At 37.8% G+C, this 21,814-nt stretch overlaps 1 long non-coding RNA gene across 3 annotated transcripts in view; it reads right to left on the reverse strand.

The window, feature by feature from the left end:
* LOC147349240 (uncharacterized) overlaps positions 1–21,814 on the reverse strand; it is a 352,149-nt gene that overhangs the window by 154,857 nt on the left and 175,478 nt on the right. For all 3 annotated transcript variants that reach the window (XR_015149727.1, XR_015149726.1, XR_015149725.1), the window contains exon 4: positions 21,444–21,557. This is a non-coding gene — a long non-coding RNA (uncharacterized LOC147349240). The remainder of the gene's footprint in view (positions 1–21,443; positions 21,558–21,814) is intronic.

Consider the following 21,814-nt stretch of genomic DNA (forward strand, 5'->3'; position numbering starts at 1 on the left):
GTTAACATTTTGGTGTGTAATTTTCCAGTGTATCTGTGCTTGTGTGTGTGCAGTTTTGGAGAACACTTCACATATTATTATATAATCGGTTTTTTAAAGTAAATTTCATACTGAAGAATGACACACATACAAAGTCTAATTTAACAGCTTGATCAATTTTTACAAAGTGAATACATGTGTTTACCGCCTAGATCAGGACATAGATTACTCACTCACTAGAAGCCCTTCTCTTGTCCTCTCCCTCCCAATACCTCTGGTAACCACTATTCTAACATTATTTTTGTACACACACTTCAATTTATATCTGTGGAATCATACAGTATGTTTTCTTTCTTTCCTATTTTCTTTCACTTAACATTATAGGAGTCATTTGTCCATCTTCATAATAGAGTATTCCATGCACACATGTAAGAAAATATATTTATGCATTCTACTTTTATTGGAATCTAGGTGTTTCTGTTGTCAGCTATTACAAATAATCCTGCTATGGATATTCTTGCCTGTGTCTTTGGTGTACACCAAAACACATTTGGATGCATTTATGTTGGGTATGGAGTTAGGAGTGGATTTACTAGGTCAAAGAGTGCATATGTAAGCTTTAGTAGAGTTTGCCAAACAATGTCCCAAGGTGGTTGTACAAATAAACTCCTATTAAAAGCTTATGAGAGTTTCCATTGCTCAACATCACTGTCAACAATGTAGGCTTTAGTTGTTTTTATTTCTAAATTTGCCATTTTAATGGGTGTGCAGAGTTCACTTATTGTGTTTTTAATTTGTGATTCTCAAATGACTAATGTTTTCATAGACTCAATGGCTGTTTGGATATCCTCTTGGGATGTGCCTGGTCAAGACTTTAGGCCATTTTTGTAAATTGAATGCTCTTTTTCCTATCGATTTATAAGAGTTCTTCTCACATTCTGAATTTGAGTCTTTGATGTAGGATTTCCATATGCATACTGGATATTAATCCTTATTTGTACTGCAATATCTTTTCCTACTTTGTGGTTGTATTTCTACTAACTTAATGATGTATTGATGTACAGAAGTTTTAAATTTTAATGAAGTCCAATTTATCCATCTTTTACTTTCTATCTAGTGCTCTTTCTGTTTAAGAATATTTGTCAATCTCAAGTCATAATGATATATTTGTATGTGATTATTATAGTAGTTCTGTTATTTTGTTTTTCATATTTAGGTCTAAAATCCCTGTGGAATATGTATCTTAGCTCCAACATGTTAAGAGATTTGAAGTCACTCCTTCCTTACCAGAAGAAAAACTCTGAACAAACTAAAAATCAATAACTCTTTTTAGATTCATCAGAAAGTTGAGGTTCCACAGAAAACCACTACCTCAAAAACTGGAGTCAGGCAAACATAGAGAATAACCACTTGCCAGGAGCTACGGTTTTTCTAGTAGTCATGTACAGATGTGAGATTCGGACCACAAAGAAGGCTGAGGGCCAAAGAATTGATGCTTTCAAACTGTGGTGCTGGAGAAGACTCTAGAAAGTTCCTTGGACTGCAAGGAGATCAAACTAGTCAATCTTAAAGGAAATCAACCCTGAATATTCATTGGAAGGACTGATGCTAAAGCTGAAGCTCAAAATACTTTGGCCACCTGATACGAAGAGCTGATTCACTCGAAAAGGCCCTGATGCTGGGAAAGGCTGGAAGCAAAAGGAGAAGGGGATGACAGAGGATGAGATGGTCACACAGCATTACTGACTCAATGATCATGAACTTGGGCAAACTCTAGGAGACCTGAACAACAGGAAAGCCTGGCGTGCTGCAGTCCATGGGGTTGCAGAGTCGGATACAACTTAGTGATTGAACAACAACAGGAGAAGTTATATCTGGAGCCGGCACCCATAGGTATACTTATAGTATACTTTATGAATTGCTGGAGACTCAGTGTTAACTGACTTTGAAAGTTAAAAATGCCAGGGGGCCCAGTTTCAGAAAGAACCCACACTTTCATGAGTTTTACTTCCAAGAGACCCATCGGATTGTCATGGCAAAGATCTGAGAAAACTCCCCTTTTGCCTCCAACAGGGAGAGGAGGAAAAGTAATCATTTTGAAATATACACAGGGAAAAATTACCCCTTTTGTGATATGCCTATGGCATTCTATTCTTCTTTCTATTCTTTGTAAAAAAGCCCAGCTCTCAAGGGAAACTACGTTATAAAAACTTTATCTGACCCAGGAAAAGGACAAACAATTAGCCAATGGCAGCCTCTGCTAGTCTTTCGGTCACAGAAGAGAGGGGGAAAAAAGCTTAAGAAATTCTGAAAGTCACAGCCCTGGCACTTTCACCATTCAAAAAAATTAAAAGACTATCTAATCATAAGATAACAGAACATTTTCCCTTCCCAACATCTTACCACCTATCGACGGAGCTTCAGGATAATAACAGAATTACAACTGAGACAGCTGCAAGACACTGACAATTTAAGAAGTTTCTAGGAAAACCCGAACATGCCAGAGATGCAAAAACAAAGATACTAGAATAACTTGAAGCTTCTGATACCTACAGCTAAACACAGTAAATGCATCCCACCTTCTAGCCAAATAAACAATATCTCACACTTAAAGGCCTATTTATCTCAGTTTGTATTTCCCAATACATTATGTCTGTATTTGTCTGAAGAGACAAATCAAGCTCCACAACCAGATTCAGATATGACATGATTTTAGAATTATCAAGTCAGGAATTTAAAATAACTACAATTAGGATGCTAAGAGCTCTAATAGAAAAATGGACAATATGAAAAACTTATAGGTTAATGTAAGTAGAGAGATGGAAACTCTAAGAAAAAAAAAACAAAAGAAAATTCTAAAAACCAAAAACACCATAAAATAAATACTTCATCCAACAACAAAACATTCATCTTAAGCTCACATGGAATAGTCACCAAGACAGACTACATTCTTTGCCATCAAATACATCTGTACATATTTAAAAAGATTAGAAATCATAGAAAGAATGTTCTCAGTCTTGAATTAAAACAGAAATCAGTAATAGATACCTGGGAAAAAACTCATATTTGGAGGTTAGATAACATACTTCTAAATAAAGTATTTAAAATACTGGCAATTCATAATTGCCAAGAATACTGGAGTGGGTTGCCATTTCCCTCTCCAGAACAGGTTTATACATATTTTTAAAAATTGAATCAACAAATGCTTTCGAAACAGAAAGCACCTGGCCAAAATGGCTTCACTGGCGAATTCTTCCACACTTTTAAGGAAGAAATGATAGTGATTCACCACTGTATCTTCCAGAAATAAGAAGCAGGGGGAACACTTTCTAACTCATTCTACTGGGCCAGCATTACCCAAATTATAAAACCAGACATTGGGCTTCCTGGGTGGCTCAGTGGTAAAGAATCCATATGCAATGAGGGAACTGCGGAGACATAAGTCTGATTCCTGGGTCAGGAAGACCCCTTGGAGAAGGAAATGGCAACCCACTCCAGTATTCTTGCCTGAAGAATCCCATGGACAGAGGAGCCTGGTGGGCTACAGTCCATAGGGTTGCAAAGAGTCAGACATGACTGAAGTGACTTAGCACACACACACAAAGACATAGATATTACAAGAGAGGAAAATTAGAGGAGCAAAAGCAACCCAATGGAGAAAGGATAGTCTTTTCAATACATGGTGATAGAACCACTGGACAGCCAGATGCAAAAAATAATCATCTTCATCTAAACACAGTCCTACACTTTTAAAAAAATTTAACTAAAATTTGATCATACATCTAACTGTAAAATACAAAACTATAAAACTTCTAGAAGACCACATAGGAGAGAATCTAAGTGGCCTTGAACTTGACAATAAGCTTTTAGATACAACTCAAAAGCATAATTCATGAAGGAAATATTTGAACTTTGTTAAAATCAGAATTTTCTGCTCTGTGAATTTTCTGCTCTATGACACTGTTAAGAGAATGAAAATATAAGCCACAAACTGGGAAAAAAATATTTTCCAAGCACTTATTTGATAAAGGACTTGTATGCAGAATGTACTAAGAACTCTTAAAATTCAACAACAAAAAATCCTAACAACCCAATTAAAGAACAAAAAATATGAACAGACACCTTACCAAAGATATATAGATGGCAAGTAAACATGAAAAGATGTTCAATGTCATATGTCATTAGGGAGTTGCAAATCCAAACAACGAGATATCATTACACACCTGTTATATGGCCAAAATCCAAAACAATAACACCAAATGCTGAATATGGAGAAATAGGGACTCCCAATCATTCCTGCAGGGAATGCAAAATGGTACGGCCATTTTGGAAGATACTTTGTAGTTTTGTTTACAAAGCTAAAGATAGACTTGGAGGTTCCCTGGTGGCTCAGATAGTAAAGAATCTGCCTGCAATGCAGGAGACCTGGGTTTGATCCCTGGGTCAGGAAGATCCCCTGGAGAAGCAAATGCTACCCACTCCAGTATTCTTGCCTGGAGAATCCCATGGACAGAGAAGCCTTCTGGGCTACAGTCCATGGGGTCACAAAGAGTCAGACATGATTGAGCAACTAACACACACACAAAGATAGACATATCATACAAATACCAATGTGTTCCTAGGTACTTACCCTAAGGAGTTGAAAACTTATGTTCACACAAATGTTTCAGTTCAGTTCAGTCGCTCAGTTGTGTCCAACTCTTTGCGACCCCATGAATTGCAGCACACCAGGCCTCCCTGTCCATCACCAACTCCCGGAGTTCACCCAAACTCATGTCCATCGAGTCGCTGATGCCATCCAGCCATCTCATCCTCTGTCGTCCCCTTTTCCTCCTGCCCCCAATCCCTCCCAGCATCAGAGTCTGTTTATAGCAGCTTTATTCATAATTGCTCAAAACTGAAGCTGGAAACAACCAACATGTCCCTCAATTGATAAATGGATAAAACAAAGCACATCCATGCAGTGAAATTTTATTCAGCACTAAAAACAAATGAATTATCAACCAGTAAAAAGGCAAATAAGAACCTCAAATGAATATTGCTAGATAAAAGAAGCCAGTCTTAAAGGTTACATACTCATTTCAACTATATGACATTCTGGAAAAGGCAAATCTACAGGGATAAAAAAAATAAAGAACAGTGGTTGCCATGGATTTATGGAGTGGGATGGACGAGATGGACGAGTGAAGTACAGGGGAACTTCAGAGCAGTGAAACTATTCTGTATGATATTGTAAAGGTGGATATGGGACATTACGTTATCTGTCACATTGTTGAAACCATAGAATTGCACAGCACAAAGAGAATTCTAATGTAAACTAGGGACTTTGGTTGATAATAATGTATCAGTGATGGTTTATCAATTGTAAAAAATTATCATACTAATGCAATACGCTAACACTAAGGGAAACTGAGCAGGGATGATAAGGTATTACAAGTACTCTATACAATCTGCTCAATTTTTCTGTAAACTTAAAGCCACTCTAAAATATAAAATTTATTAAACATTTGTCCACATAGAATTGTATATATCATGTTAGATTTACTAAGCACTACAGTGCTGCTGCTGCTGCTAAGTCACTTAGTCGTGTCCGACTCTGTGAGACCCCATAGACGGCAGCCCACCAGGCTCCCCCGTCCCTGGGATTCTCCAGGCAAGAACACTGGAGCGGGTTGCCATTTCCTTCTCCAATGCATGAAAGTGAAAAGTGAAAGTGAAGTCGCTCAGTGGTATCCGACTCTTTGCGACCCCATGGACTGCAGCCTACCAGGCTCCTCTGTCCACGGGATTTTCCAGGCAAGAGTGCTGGAGTGGGGTGCCATCGCCTTCTCTGAAGCACTACAGTAGGGGACATGGGGACATTTATAATGAAACAAGTGACAAGTGTCACATATACATGAAACTCTTTCTGTACTCCTCCAGTTCCAGCAGTCTATTTTACTTACTCTTTTCCTATAATGTTTCTGGAGATATTGGTATTAAAGTAATGCAGAATACATAAAATAATAGGGAGTATTCTCTCTCATTCTATTCTCTAGAATATTTTTATAAAAGTTTTGGGGTTTTTTTTTTTTCATAAGTATTTGGAACAATTAGCCCTCTAGGCCTGTGGGTTCTTTGTTGAAAAGCTTTTAATTATAAATTAAATTTCCTTAAAAGTATCCTCTTAAAAGGCCTGGAGAACATTATGGAGATTCCTTAAAAAAAAAAAAAAAAAAAAACTAGGCATAAAACTACCATATGACCCAGAAATCCCACTACTGGGTATATATCCTGAGGCTACCACAATTCAAAAAGATGCATGTACCCCAATGTTCATTGCAGCACTATTTACAATAGCCAGGACAGAAAAGCAACCTAGATGTCCACTGGCAGATGAATGGATAAAGGTGTGGTACACATATACAATAGATATTAATCAGCCATAAAAAGGAATGAAACTGAGTCAGTTTTAGTGAGGTGGGTGAACCTAGAACCTGTTATGCAGGGTGAAATAGGTCAGAAAAAGAAAAACAAATATCACATCAATGCATATATATGAAATCTAGGGAAATGGGCAGGGCAGAAATAGAGACACAGATGCAGAGAATGGACTTGTGGACACAGCTGTGGAAGGAGAGAGTGGGATGAATTGAGAGAGTAGCATCGACACTTACACACCAGCGTGGGTAAGACAGATGGCTAGCGGTAAGCTTCTGAATAACACAGGGCACTCAGCCTGGTGCTCTGTGCTAACCTAGCTGGGAGAGATGGAGGGTGAGAGGGTGGCTCAAGAGGGAGGAGGTATATGTATACTTTGGAAATAACCCAAAGCATGTTAAATGTGGAATATCCATAATATAACACTACTGAGCAATTAAAAAAAAAAAACTACTGATACATGAAACAACATGGATGAGTTCCAAAAACATGCTGTCAGAACAAACCCAACATAAAATGGAATATACTGCTTATTTGCATTTCCTAAAAATTCTAATACAGACAAATTAATCTATAACAACAGAAAGCAGAACAGGAGTTGTTTGTGACTTGGAGATGAGAATGGCTCACATTATTGTATGGCAGAAATCAACACAACATTGTAAAGCGATTATCTTCCAATTAAAAATAAATTGAAAAAACAAAAGCATATTGTTGAATCAATTAAAAGTGTTTCTTAAAATACTTTCAGATTTTTTATGTCATCTTCAGTATGTTCTACAGAAATTTATCCATCCATATCTATTTTTCATAATTACTGGCAGAATTATATAATTAAATAATTATTGACATAATTACTAACATTTTCCTATTAATGTCATTTTATAGTCTTATTGAGACAATTTCCATTTGATGAAATGCCCACCACTTAAGACTAGGGAATTTGGGGGGAATTTTGGAAATTTCAGGGAATTTTGACAAATGTACAGACTCCTAAAACCGCCACTAAATCAAGATACAGAAAATGTTTATTATCAAAAATAGTTTATCTCCTTTTACAGTCAATCACTCTCAACCCTCATCCTCACCTCCAGGTCACAAATAACCACTGTTTTGCTTTCTGTTATTATAGATTAACTTTGTCTGTATTAGAATTTTCTAGAAATTTCAATTATACAGAAATTAAAAGAGGCTTACTCCTTGGAAGGAAAGTTATGACCAATCTAGACAGCATATTAAAAAGCAGAGACATTACTTTGCCAACAAAGGTCCGTCTAGTCAAGGCTATGGTTTTTCCAGTGGTCATGTATGGATGTGAGAGTTGGACTGTGAAGAAAGCTGAGCGCCGAAGAGTTGATGCTTTTGAACTGTGGTGTTGGAGAAGACTCTTGAGAGTCCCTTGGACTGCAAGGAGATCCAACCAGTCTATCCTAAAGGAGATCAATCCTGGGTGTTCATTGGAAGGACTGATGCTGAAGCTGAAACTCCAATACTTTGGCCACCTCATACGAAGAGCTGACTCATTTGAAAAGACCCTGATGCTGGGAAAGATTGAAGGTGGGAGAAGGGAACGACAGAGGATGAGATTGTTGGATGGCATCACCAACTCAATGGACATGAGTTTGGGTAAACTCCAGGAGTTGGTGATGGACAGGGAGGCCTGGAATGCGGCAGTCCATGGGGTCACAAAGAGTTGGACACGACTGAGTGACTGAACTGAACTGACTGATAATCCATTTTATGTTGGATTTGTTCTTTCAGCAGGCTTTTGGAGCTTATCCATGTTGTTTCATGTATCAGTAGTTTGTTGGTTTTTTTTTTTTTTTTTTGGTCTGCACTGTTATACTATGGATATTCCACATATAACTTGCTTTAGTTACTCCCAGTTTTTAGTTATTATGCTATTATAATAAAGATGCTATGATCATTCACTTACAAGATTTTGTATGAAAATGTATTCATTTACCCCTTTGGGTAAATATCTATAAGTGGGCTTGCTGGGTTGTACAGTAAGTGAATGTTTTAATTTTATACTGAATTGTCAACATATTTTTCAAAGTGATTATACAATTTTACATTCCCAAGAGCAATGTATGAGTTTCATATTCTCACCAAGGCTTGATTATGCCAATCCTTTTTATTTTAGCCAGTCTAGTAGGTGTGTAGTGTTAGCTCATTGTGGTTTTAATTTGTATATCTTTAATGGCTAGTGATTTCTTTCATCTTTCCATGAGTTTATTGGTCAGTCACATATCTTCCTTTGCAAACTGTCTAAAATTTTGCCTAATTTTTAATTGTTTTTTAACTCTTATTGTGTTACATAGTTCTTATATATTTGGGATATGAGGCTTTTGTCATTTATATAAATAGCAAATAATCTGACAGTCCACGGCTTGCATTTTCATTTTCCTAACAATCACTAAAGAGTAAAAGTTTTGAAAATTTTATGAAATCAAATTTATCAATTGTTTTCTTTTATCCATTTTGTGTTATATTTAAGAAATCTTTGGCTATGCTAAAGACATGAAGATATTCTCCTGTTTTCTTCCAGAAGCTTCATAGATTCAGATCTGATGCGTAGGTCCATTTTGAGTTAATATTCCCTTCTCCCTGATACATTCTGCCCCACAGATTCTGGCTGCCTTTGACTGCAAACTTTAATCTCAGTCTCCAGGGTGGAACTCTCTCTATGCTAGAGCCTGAAAAACTCCTCCACTCAGAAGGTGAGGGTGACCATGGGACCCACCTTATTTTCCTTCACTCAAGGATCACAGTCATGTGCTATACATAGTTCAATATCTAAACATAGCCATTTCATCAATTGCAGCTGCTTCATCAACTGTATCCAAATTGCTAATGGCAGGTGGCTGAGTCCATCATCATTTATCCCCTGTGGCTGAATTCCTGATATCGACACATTCTAAAGACATTAAAAACATATCTTTTTTTAATTCCTCATATTAGTAATTTATGCCTTTTCTCTTTTGCTCATGATAATTTTTGCTAAGGGTTTATCAATTTTATTAGTCTTTTCAAAGAACCAACTTCTGGTTTTACTGATGTTCTCTGAACTGCTTAGAGTAACTGGAACAGTTACTAACTGTTCCAGTCTTTATTTCCTTTCTTTTCTTTTCTAGGTTTAATTGGCTGTTTCTTTCCTAACTTCTTGAGGTGGGTACACAGGTCATGGATTTTTAGCTTTTCTTCTTTTCTAATATAAACAAGGTAGACCATAAAATTTCCTTGAAATATAATCTAAGCTCCTTTGGATAAGTTTTAAAATGTGATGTTTTCAGTATCGTTCAGTTAAAACACTTTTTCACTTCTACTATGATTTATTCTTTGACCCATGGAATCTTCTACTTTATACTTCTTATTTCTGAATTAATTCCACTATAGTCAGAGAACACGCTTTGTATTACTGTAACCCTTAAAAGGTGTTGATATTTGTTTTACGGCCAAGCTCATGGTCAATTTTGCTAAGTGTTCTATGTCATTTGGGAAGATATATTCTATAGATTCTGAGAGCAATGTTCTATAGATGCCAATTAAGCCAAGTTTGTAATTGTTGTATCCAAATTTTCTTTTTTGTTGTTGGTCATTTTTCCTATCAGTGTGTTAAAAATATTTTTTCACAATTGTAGATTTTCTTATTATTCTTTTTAGTTCTGTCAACTTGCACTTTATGCATTTTGAGGTTGTGCTATAAATTTCATACAGGTTTAGAAACACTGTTGACCCTTTAAACTTAAACTGTGTGGGTCCACCTAAATGCAGATTTTTTTTTTCAGTAAATATGTACCACAGTAGAACATGATTCATGGTTGGTTCAAGCTATAGATGCAGAACCAGATTTTCAACTGCACAAGGGCACAGGTGCTCCTAATCCCCACGTTGTTCAAGGTCAACTGTAGTACACATTTCCGATTAACACTTTTCTCAATTGGGAATGCCTCTCCTTTGTCTTTCACCAACTGGCAGGTGAGCTGATGGCTGGTCTCAGTTACATGACTGTTGCTTGTCAGGCTATTGGCCAGATACTGGCTGTTTGCTGGCTGGGGCTCCTCAATGTGGCCTCTCATCCTTCAGTACATGGCTATCTGAGAGCTTCCATGAAGTGCTCAAGCACTTTTCAAGCCACTGCTTAGTCATGTTTACCAGTGTCCAATTGGCCAAATGAAGTCATACGGACAACCCAGCTTCAAGATAAAGTAGATGCCACCTTCTGTTGGAGGAACTGCAGGGTCACATTGCAAAGGGGCATATATACAGAAATGGGAAGAATCTGTGTCATTTTTGTAATCTACCACCACTCCTAAGTCCAAACAACAGGATGAAACTGTCTCTACTCTCTCACTTCACTTCTTCACTTCTCTCCCTCTCTCCCTCTCACCCCTCCAACAGCAAATGTATTAGCCTTCTATTTTAGAAAGAAGTAGAATAGATAGGTTACTGAATTTCCACACCTTGTTTCATAAAAACTACTGGAAACCAATTAGGAAATTGTCCTTCCAAAAAAAAATGCTTTTCAAGAAGTCACATTTGTCAAAAGCCAGCATACTTCCCACTTTATATTTTGTACATTTTTTGAAAAGAAGGAAATAGACTAGCAAGATATACTCAATAGTGGGAAAATTAAGTGGCTATTTTTGATCATATCTACCTTTATAACATAATGAAGTCTGTATTTAACACTTGTTAATGCTGAAAAATATTTCCAAGCATTATAATATAAATTATCATTTTAAAGGAGATAAAAATCATCCACTTACCAATTGAAACATTACTATGGTATTCTTACTTTATGTCACATATCTCCTTATGGACTGGGCAGGGCAGATCAGCCCTGGAAGTAAAATGCTCATGAAAAAGGGAATGACTGTTAGTCGCTCAGTCATGTCCTACTCATTGCAACCCCATAGGCGATAGCCTGCCAGGTTCCTCTGTTCACAGAATTCTCCAGGCATGAATACTGGAGTGGATAGCCAGTCCCTTCTCCAGGGGATCTTCCCAATCCAGGGATAGAACCTAGGTCTCCTGCATTGCAAGCAGATTCTTTACCATCTGAGCCACCAGGGAAGCACAGATTTAAAATAAAATTAAAAAAAAAAAACTCTCTAGGGGCTAAAAGTTAATTTTTTAAAATAACTCTAGGAGGTTTAAAATATAAGACTTTGCCCAAATATTTTGTCAAATACTTAAAAAGACATTTGGAAAGAGAGCACCATTTTTACATAATATTTCATAAAAAGCAGAACTGAGAATGGAATTCCTTGGGGTTAAACAGATATTGTAGCATAATTGTACTGTCACATACAATCCTTTAAACAGATCCTGTCTCCTTTCCATTAAAAAAACTGTTGCTAGTTTTTCACCTATTAGATCTCTAAATCTCAGTTTTTCTAATGGTTCTTCTGCCATTAACCACTTCTCTATTCTCCATGCCAAATATCCTTTATCACATTTCTGTACTAACCACTTCAAAATTCTGCTTGAAGAAGAACTTCATAAAATTTTGTTTAAAGGCTTCGTATTCTCTAAAGTGATTCAACAGGAGATTACCCTTGTCCAAGAGCTGGAGCTGGAATTTGTTGATCTAAAATCCAGGGCCACTGGCTAATTTCTGCCCTGAGCTCCATGTTCATAGAGCCCATAAACACTCACCCTCTCCACATGGATGCCTAATAAATAGACATCTAAACTGTACCATATTAAGACACAAGTATTAATTTCCGTGTCTCCCTTCCACACATGCTCTTTCTGCGTCTTCACCGTAAGATCACACATCAACCTTACAGTTGCTCCATGTCAGAAACCTAGGATTCGTCTTTGACTTCTCTTTTTCTCACATCCTGTACCCAATCCAACTGCAAACCCCTGGGGCTCCAATTTTACACTACATCCAAAATCTAACCATGTTGCATTATGTTTGCTGCTACCACTCAGATCTAAGCCACCATCATCCTTTAACTGGATTATCATGAGAGCCTTCTACCTACCCCTACTTCCATCATCCCCTTCCATCACTCGCCTCCCTTTCCAATGCACCCACGAGCTGTTCTTTACCCAGCAACATAATCATCATGTCACTCTTCAAAACTTTCCAGTGACTTCTCATCTTGCTTAGAGTAAAATCCAAAATTCTTACATAACCTATAAGATCTTTCATAATGTGCCCCTTGATATCACTATGACCTCATATCTTATCGCTCTCCCTCATGTTTGTTTTGCTTCAGCCATATGGACCTCCTTCGTGTACATAATACATGACAAACAGGCGCCTTATTCTGAGTCTTTGTCTTGTCTCCTCTGTCCGCAGTGCTCACACCCCAGATATCCATGTGGCTTACACCCTCATCTTGTCATTTTCATTTTCTACACTTCATATAAAATAGCACTATCTCTTATTTTCAACTCCTGTTTTTCTGCTTTACTTTTCTCTACAACACTTACCAAGGAAAAGGAAACACTTTATGTTAATCTCCTGTCTTCTTCTTCCAGAATGAAAGCTCCTCAAGAGCAATAACTTTAAACTTTTAATGTCATATTTCCAGCACAAGAAGAAAGCCTGCCATAAAGTAGGAATTCACTTAATATTTGTTGTCCAGTGGAAAAAAAAACTTGTATGCATCCTTTACAACCTCTTTCCACAGTCTTTCCTGACCTACTCCAGAATAACAAAGAATTTTCCTCTTTCTCTGGACTCGCAGAGAATTTTATTTTAATCTCTTCTAGAAAACCTATGATCTCGTTTCACTATTTGATGATATTCTATTTGCATTTGATTCCCTGACACTTAGCATAATATAATTTAATAAATATTTGATGAACAAATGAATGAATGACTTGACATAGTATGTATTAAGAACACAGTTACTGGATAAATAGAATGAGTCCTCCCCTCTCTCCCATTCTCACTGTCGACTCTCACTCTTCTTCCAAACATCCCCACCTGAACCTTGAAACTTATTCTTACCCTCTCCTTTACCTGCACCTTCTTATAATCACATCTTCCACTCCTGCCTCTTATTAATCCTAAAAAAGCAATCACAGAAACTGATTTCTAAAGTACAAATAGAAAGCTTAAAACAGCACTGAAATTAAATATCTAAGAGTTCATCTTTACCCTGTCCTTCCCATAAGGAGACAATATTCTGCAGAAGTATATCACCAATAAAAATTGGAGACAAAGCCAGTGATGAGCACAGGTTGTCTCCCAGTAGCAGTAAGTCTGTTTTTTTTTTAAATGAAGTGTAATTGACTTACAAAATTATATTAGTTTCAGGTGTACAACATGGTGATTCAATATTTTTATACATTATGAAATGATCACCAGGAAAAATCTAGTTACTCTCTGTCACCAAAGTTATTATGATATTATTGATAACTTCCTTATGCTGTACACTACATCCCATGACTTCTTTGTTTTGTAACTAGAGGTTTGTACCTCTTAATCTTCCTCACCCATTTCATTCATCTTCCCACCTTCTGCCCCTCTGGTAATCACCAGGTTGTTCTCCGTACCTATGAGCGTGTTTAGTTTTGTTATGTTTGTTTGGTTTGATTTTGGAATTCACATAAGAGTGAAACCATACAGTGTTTTTCTTTCCCTGTCTTATTTCATTTAGCATACCACCATCTATGTCCATCTGTCTTTTTGCAAATGGTAAGATTTCATTCTTTTTATGGTTGAGTAATATTCCGTTGTGTATAGCACATCTTCTTTATCCCTTCCTCTATCAACGGACCCTTAGATTGCTTCTGTATATTGGATATTGTAAATAAAGCTGCGATGAACATAGGGTACACATACCTTTTCAAATTAGTGCTTTGTTTCCTTTGGAAAATTAGTCAGAAGTGGGATTACTGGATTACATGGTGGTTATACTTTCAATTTTTTGAGCCACCTCCCTATTGTTTTCCATAGTGACTCTACCAACTTACATTCCTAACAAGAGTACATGACGGTTGCCTTTTCTCTACATCATTACCAACACTTTTATTTCTTGTCTTTTGATAATAATCATTCTAACAGGAGTGATTCAAATAGGCAACTTTGCCCTTGGAGTACAAAATGAAGCAGGACAAAGGATAACAGAGTTTTGCCAAGAGAACACACTGGTCATAGCAAACACCCTCTTCCAACAACACAAGAGACAACTCCACACATGGACATCACCAGATGGTCAATACTGAAATTAGATTGATTATATTCTTTGTAACTGAAGATGGAGAAGCTCTATACAATCAGGAAAAACAACACAGGGAGCTGACTGTGGCTCAGATCATGAACTCCTGATTGCAAAATTCAGACTTAAATTGAAGAAAGCAGGGAAACCCACTAGGCTGTTCAAGTATGACCAAAGTCAAATCCCTTACAATTATACAGTGGAAGTGACAAACAGATTCAGGGGATTAGATCTAATAAGACAGAATGCCTGAAGAACTGTGGACGGAGGTTCATAACATCGTACAGGAAGTGGTGAACCATCCCCAAGAAAAAAAAATGCAAAAAGGCAAAATGGTTGTCTGAGGAGGCCTTATAAATAGTTATGAAAAGAAGAGAAGCAAAAGGGAAAGGAGAAAAGGAAAGATACACCGATCTGAATGCAGAGTTCCAAAGAATAGCAAGGCGAGATTAAAAAGAAAAAAAAAGGCCTTCCTCAGTGATCTATGCAAAGAAATACAGGAAAACAATAGAATGGGAAAGACTAGAGATCTCTTCCAGAAAATTGGAGATACCAAGCAAACATTTCATGCAAAGATGGGCACAATAAAGGACAGAAATGGTATGGACCTAACAGAAGCAGAAGACATTAAGAAGAGATGGCAAGAATACACAGAAAAACTGTACAAGAAAGATCTTCATGACCCAGATAATCATGATGATGTGCTCACTCACCTTGAGCCAGATGTCCTGCAGTGCAAAGTCAAATGGGCCTTAGGAAGCATCACAATGAGCAAAGGTAGTGGAGGTGATGGAATTCCAGTTGAACTATTTCAAATCCTAGAAGATGCAACTGTGAAAGTGCTGCACTCAATATGCCAGCAAATTTGGAAAACTCAGCAGTGGCCATAGGACTGGAAAAGGTGAGTTTTCACTCCAATCCCAAAGAAAGGCAATGCCAAAGAATGCTCAAACTACCGCACAATTGCACTCATCTCACACCCTAGCAAAGTAATGCTCAAAATTCTCCAAGCCAGTCTTCAACAGTACATGAACTGAGAACTTCCAGATCTTCAAGCTATATTTTGAAAAGGCAGAGGAACCAGAGATTAAGTTGCCAACATCTGTTGGATCACCAAAAAAGCAAGAGAGTTCCAGAAAAACATCTCTTTCTGCTTTATTGACTGTGCCAAAAGCTTTGACTGTGTGGATCACAACAAACCATGGAAAATTCTTCAAGAAATGGGAATACCAGACCACCTTACTGCCTCCTGAGAAATACATACGCAGGTCAAGAAGCAACAGTTAGAACCAGACATGGAACAATGGACAGATTCCAATTTGGGGAAGGAGTATGTCAAGGATGCATATTGTCACCCTGCTTATTTAACTTATATGCAGAGTACATCATGAGAAATGCCAGGCTGGATGAAGCACAAGCTGGAATCAAGATTGCTGGGAGAAATATCAATAACTTCAGATACACAGATGATACCACCCTTATGGCAGAAAGGGAAGAGAAACTAAAGAACCTCTTGATGAAAGTGAAAGAGGAGAGTGAAAAAGTTGGCTGAAAACTCCACATTCAAAACACTAAGATCATGGCATCCAGTCTCATCACTTCATGGCAAATAGATGGGGAAACAATGGAAACAGAGACAAACTTTATTTTCTTGGCCTCCAAAATCACTGCAGATGGTGACTGCAGCCATGAAATTAGAAGACACTTGCTCCTTGGAAGAAAAGCTATGACTAACCTAGACAGTATATTAAAAAGCAGAGACAGTACTTGACTGACAAAGGTCCGTCTAGTCAAATCTATGGTTTTTCCAGTAGTCCTTATGGATGTGAGAGTTAGACCATAAGGAAAACTAAGCACCACAGAATTGATGCTTTTGAACTGTGGTGCTAGAGAAGACTCTTGACAGTCCCTTGGACTGCAAGGAGATCAAACCAGTCTATCCTAAAGGTAATCAGTCCTGAATATTCACTGGAAGGACTGATGTTGAAGCTGAAGCTCCCAATACTTTGACCACCTGATGTGAAGAACTGACTCATTGGAAAAGACTGTGATGCTGGGAAAGATTGAAGGCAGGAGGAGAAGAGGATGACAGAGGATGAGATGGTTGGATGGCATCACTGACTCGGTGGACATGAGTTTGAGCAAGCTCCAGGAGTTGGTGATGGACAGTGGAGGCTGGTGTGCTACAGTCCATGTGGTTGCAAAGAGTCAGACAGGACTGAGCAACTGAACTGAACTGAACTGAACTGGAGTGAGATGATATCTCATTGTGGTTGTGATTTGAATTTCCCTGGTGAATAATGAGATTGAACATATTTTCATGTATTTATTGGTCACCTGTATATCTCTTTGGGAAAGTGTTTATTCATGTCCTGTGTCCATTTTAAATTAGGTTGTTTGGTTTTGTATGTTGTTGAGTTGTAAGAGTTATTTGTATATTTTAGATATTAACCCCTTCTCAGAGATACCATTTGCAAATATCTTCTAATAAAATTATTTCTTAAGACATTCTTAGAAGGTCTCCTAATAAAGAGATTTGAAATACAATAAACATTAAAGCTCACGCACTCTCAACTTCACTATTAGTATTACCTTCATCACCAAAAGCTGTGATTATAGCCTATGACATACCATGAGCAGGAGACAGAAAATTTTGTGGCCAGTGCCTCTGGGGATCACAGTTGCAGAGGCAAATATCACAGTTCTCAACTGCGACACAACTGAGACACTTCTCCAGTGGGAAAGCATCACCTCCCTTCTTTAAGGAAAGATAGCTTGCAGAACTGTGATATATTAAGGCACGAAGCCCAAGACATAAACTGATTGGCCTAAGATCACTCAACAAAGGCCAATCAGTACTTGAACTCATACTTGAATCCAACTTCTGATTCCTTAAAATACAAAATTTCTACTATCAAGGTCTCTCTAAGGAAGATTACCCATTCTTCCTCTCCCTCTTTCTTCTTTCTTTCTCTCTCTTTCCCACACATGTATATTCTATCCATATCAAGGTGTGTTTCCTTTTCTCTCCATCTATGACAGTTGATGCTGGGAGGGATTGGGGGCAGGAGGAAAAGGGGACAACAGAGGATGAGATGGCTGGATGGCATCACTGACTCAATGGATGTGAATCTGAGTGAACTCTGGGAGATGGTGATGGACAGGGAGGCCTGGTGTGCTGCAATTCATGGAGTCGCAAAGAGTCGGACACGACTGAGCAACTGAACTGAACTGAACTGATGACAGTAAAAAGAAGACGTAAAAGCTCTTTGATTATAATGTAAACTTACATTTTTTTCCTTCTTGATAGGTTTTCATATTTTTCTCTAAAAGTATTTAAAAGTACTACTCAAGTTGTTCTTAGTTGTCTAAAATGGCTTATTCTGCCATTAGCTTCTATAGCACCATCATTAGAGAAATGGGCTGTACTTCTTTTTAACCTTCCACATACAGCCAAAATAGGGTTGCTTTAAAGGGCAAGATGTCAAAAGCAGATAAAGCCTTTGTACTGTAATGAGCATAATGATGAATAATGGTACTTATGTGCAATAACTGATGCCCTGCCCATAAACAGCCTTTCCACCCAGATACTCTATTTAATTCAATAATATATTCCAGGTAATTTGTGGAACTACATGAGAAATTACCTTAACCGAGAAGACTAACTGTGGAATTTACTAAAATATACCATGTTGAAAATAATTACTGGAAGCAGAGTTTGCAGAAGTAAAATTATGGCATTAAAAATTCCCATTACAATAATTCACCTTCCAAGTGGCCTGACTCACAGCTGCTGTAGAAAAGAACGAGCACTGTGGCATGGAAGATACTGGCAATAAAAGACACGGTAATAATATTCCTGTACCAAAGTATTCAGTGCTTTCACGTTTAAGAACAGAGATGATAATCCATATAGTCTTTATCATCTCCCACCCAGACCACTTCAAAACCCAATTGATTCCCCCTACTATAGCTCATAGAACAAACAGAATAATCTTTGAAAAATGTAACATGAAATCACATCCTTCCCCAATCAAATTACTTAATGGTTTTCCGCCAACACTGGAATCATCAAAAATCCTTACAATACCCTAAGAGACTTTACCAGAACTTACCTCCAGCCTATCTCGCTGACAAAGTCCCCTACTCTTCTCCCTTGCTGCTTCAGGCTAGTTATACTTGCTGTGTTGAAAGTCCTTGAATACTCTAAGTTACTCCTGCCACAGTTCTTCCCCTGGAACTCATTTTTGCATAGATTGCTTCCTTTCCACATTTAAGTTATCTGCATATGTATCACCTCCAACTTCCATTTCCAGCAATGTAGCAGCCTAATATCTTGAAAAAGAACCTTTCTGGTTTAGCTAAAAATGCTAAGTAATATATTTTTAAATTATTTTAATGAAATTTTTATCAATAAAAATTAATTTTCTATTTTATAAATAGTATATTTAATATTTACATTAGCTAGATAATATGTATATAATTATAAATACTAAATATTACATTTATAATATTCTAAAAATATATTATCTAGCTAACATGCTATAAAACACAGACATCCCTCGGATCTGCAGGTGATTAGTCCTAGGACCTGCCGCAGATATCAAAATCTGCAGATTCTCAAGTCCTTAGTCTGTAGCCCTGATTCCGCCTTATTCCTGTTGTGCATCCTGCTGCTGCTGCTGCTAAGTCGCTTCAGTCCTGTCCGACTCTGTGCGACCCCATAGACGGCAGCCTACCAGGCTCCTCTGTCCCTGGGATTCTCCAAACAAGAACACTCGAGTGGGTTGCCATTTCCTTTTCCAATGCATGAAAGTCAAAAATGAAAGTGAAGTCACTCAGTCGTGTCCGACTCTTAGCGACCCCATGGACTGTAGCCTACCAGGCTCCTCCGTCCATGGGATTTCCCAGGCAAGAGTACTGAAGTGGGGCGCCATTGCCTTCTCCATCTGCATCCTGAGGACTCAACAAACCTCAGAAGCTGTAGTAACATAGTATTGATTGAAAACAAAAAAAATCCACATAAAAAAAGATCCACACTGTTCAAACCCATATTATTCAAGGATCAATTTGAATTTAAAATATTTTTAATCATAATTTAATGGAGATTTTGTTTTTAAATCCCAGAAACCAAAAGGGTAAAGCAGAAACATTCATCTCAAAAGGTAAAAGAATACTGAAAAGAGTATCTAACTTGAGGGCCACTGCTGATCCCTGATAGTCAAGGTCTGCTCTGTCTTCTACAGTCACCACTTGCCACATGTGTCTATACACATTGAAAAATTTAAATATTAAATAAAATTTAAAATGCAATCCTTCAGTTGCACAAGCCACCTCCAAGTGTTCAATAACCAGAGTGGCAGTGTAGACCATGTTGGACTATATAGATACAGAACATCATTCAGGACAAAGTAATAATATATTTGTCCCAAGTGATTTCGGGTATAATCAACCCTCAGCCTGATCCCTAGGGGAGTTCTTGTCGTATGAAAACACCACAAGGATGTTTCACTTTGAGGAAAAAAGTTTTAAGACCCAGACTATATACATAAATGGAGAAGGCAATGGCACTCCATTCCAGTACTCTTGCCTGGAAAATCCCATGGACGGAGGAGCCTGGTAGGCTGCAGTCCATGGGGTCACTAAGAGTCAGACACGACTGAGCAACTTCACTTTCACTTTTCCCTTTCATGCATTGGAGAAGGAAATGGCAACCCACTCCAGTGTTCTTGCCTGGAGAATCCCAGGGACCGGGGAGCCTGGTGGGCTGCCATCTCCGGGGTCGCACAGAGTCGGACACGACTGAAGCAACTTAGCGGCAGCAGAAGCAGCATATACATAAATTCTTTTCTTTTTTTGCAAGTTAAGTTTTATGTGGGATAAAGTGAGGAATGCAGCCCAGGAGACAACACCTCAGATAGCTCCAAGAAACTGTTCCAAAGAAGTAGTGGGAAAAGGTCAATATATGTGATTTTGGTAAAGGGGGAGTTCATGCAATCAAGCTATATATTAATTCTTTACATCAAGAGTCTTTTCCATCAACAAAATTTTAGTTGGTGTTTTACAGCCATGTTAACACAAATAATTTAAACATTCTTTATAAGCTTTATTATTTTCATTGTTCATTCTAATTTTTCTATATCATAATTTTAACATTTGATTATATTTATGCCCAACAGAGAAGGAAATGGCAACCCACTCCAGTATTCTTGCCTGGAGAATCCCATGGACGGAGGAGCCTGGTGTGGGCTACAGTCCACGGGGTCACAAAGAGTCGGACACGACTGAGCGACTTCACTTCACTTTCACATGCCAACAGAAAATTACGGGGAATGTATGAGATTCAATACACTCTCTACTGCAATTAAATCTCTATTAGTATTTTGATTCATTTTCTTTAGGTTAGTTTATTTTCAGGCTTCCCTGGTGGCTCAGATCGTAAAGAATCTGCCTGCAATGCAGGAGACCTGGGTTGGATCTCTGGGTTAGGAAGATCCTCTGGAGAAAGGCATGGCAACCCACTCTAGTGCTCTTGCCTGGAAAATCCCCATGGAATGAAACAAAATATTATATATACAGCTACAGAGCCAAACTCCAGCACCTGCTTACCCCTATCTACCTTCTCTGAAATAAGTGCTATCATACTCATATGTGTTTTGTTCTCCTTTGAGTTGTTGTTCAGTCGCTCAACTCTGTGACCCCATGGGCTGCAGCACGCCAGGCTTCCCTGTCCTTCACCATCTCCCAGAGATGCCCAAACTCAGGTCCTTCTTTGAGTAAACTTCCTCAATATTTGTTACTATATCTATACTCAACATTTCTTTTTACTTACAACATTATGTTTACAGGACTTACCTGTGTTGATATATTCAAATCTAGATCATTCATTTTCATTCTTACGCTTTTCATGGGACCAGCACACCACAATGCATTTTTTGATTCTCTTATTGTCTGTCAGGATTCCTTAGCCTTTCAACAAACAACAAATGATTCAGAAATTAGTATATTTGTACATGCCCACTAAAACTTTCTCCCTGATAAACAAGGTCCAGAAGTAAAACTTGAGTTTCAGAGAATATGTGCTGTCAACTCCACATGCTAATTCTACACAGTTTCCCAAAGTGGTCATACCCATTTTCCCTTCCCTCAGCCAAGTATTAAAGTTATTTTTTCTCCACATTCTCCCTCACAGTTGGCATTATATTAATAGATCTATTAATATAAAA

The sequence above is a fragment of the Bos grunniens genome, chromosome 21, assembly GCF_055505025.1.
Source record: "Bos grunniens cultivar Pamir isolate PY7600 chromosome 21, Bosgru_T2T1.0, whole genome shotgun sequence".
NCBI classification, from domain to species: Eukaryota; Metazoa; Chordata; class Mammalia; order Artiodactyla; family Bovidae; genus Bos; species Bos grunniens.